The sequence below is a fragment of the Dendrobium catenatum genome, unplaced genomic scaffold (assembly GCF_001605985.2).
Source record: "Dendrobium catenatum unplaced genomic scaffold, ASM160598v2 original_scaffold_132493, whole genome shotgun sequence".
Taxonomy (NCBI): Eukaryota; Viridiplantae; Streptophyta; class Magnoliopsida; order Asparagales; family Orchidaceae; genus Dendrobium; species Dendrobium catenatum.
The window spans coordinates 246,894-248,384 of record NW_021450928.1 but is presented as its reverse complement, the minus strand read 5'-3'; positions in this window follow the sequence as shown (position 1 = coordinate 248,384).

Genomic DNA, 1,491 nt, shown 5'->3' with positions numbered 1-1,491 from the left:
GTTTATGTTTGGGAGAATTTGATGGTTGTAAATAATTTTATATTTTATATATTAAATTGTTAGTAAAACCATATTATTTTAGTTATGTTATGCAAGAAAAATATAAGAAAGGCATGAATATCAAAGTATCATGTAGCACCGCGATGTCGGTCAGTATATCATCACAGCCCCATCATTGACACCGCCAAAATGCCCAATATGGACTTGTCGGCGCCCAGTCACTATTTGATAGTGCCTCAACAATAGAGGAGTCAGAGCTGTAAAGTCCAATCTTTGTCTTCACAATACCAAGAAGCTAATTTCCAGTGCCGTCGAGCCAAGGAAAGTTCCACGTGGATGCTACAGTGCTCAACTGTTAGCAATACCGCAATGTTACAATTTTAACCGACTAGGATATGATCTGTTAGTGAAGAGACACGTCAATTCAAAAAACAAAGTTGTCCACATCAGCAAACACGACAAAGGAGAAAATTCTTTAGTGTTGTGACATTAGTTCATTTTATGGTTGTCGTGGTACAAGTGTCTAGAGCGCTTTAGCACCATAGTTTATTTTCTTTATTTTTCTCTAAATAGTCAGTTTGTAATATTAGTAAGGGGGTTTAGTCACTTAGTTTTTTTCAAACTTCATAGTGCTTCTATGCAATTTCCTTAGGAGTGACAACTAAGGGAATTCTTGAAGCAGTAGATCTACTTCTTAAGAGTGATTAGTTAATATTTGTGGAAGCAATCCAGTAAGTTCAAGGAGGAGTGTAGAGGAGATCATCGAACCCAGCTGGTAATATCTTTTCTTCAATACTTTTTTTATTTTGTGCAATAAATAAAAATAAGTTTATTTCACTAATTTTTCATGTATGGTTAAATAGTCTAATTTTGAAGTGATGGTGTAAATGGAATATAAAATACTAATAAACTTTATTCATCAATAATTTAATGATGTTTTCAATATAAAAGGTCTTCATTTAATATACATAGTGGTCATATGTTAGATGTAATGTTGAGCCTTGGAATATAAAAGCATACACAACAAGATATAATGAATTGGTACAATGCAAACATAGAAATGAGAGCTCCTTAAAGTGGTATGGAGGTTGGAAGATTTAATCTGTACTTTGTCTCTTCATTCTCTACTGAGCGATCAGTGATACATATACTCTGAATAGAATCAATATAAAATAAATTCATTAGGAAATATATTGCATTTACATTTCTTCAATACAAAATATTTTATCCAAATAATAACTCATTTACTTTTTTTTTTTTAAATTAAGTGATTTAATATACACCAAAACTTATTTTTATTGAGTAGGATAGTTGTTATAATTATAGTAAACTATCATTGCAAGTAAATATTCTTCCTCGTGGTATTGATACTCTATTCTATCACTATATTATTTGATTTGGTATGTATATTTGTGTATATTAAGGGCATTTTTATAACTTTTATATCAAAGAAAACTTAAGCATTTTTTAGGAATTATCAATCCCTAAATC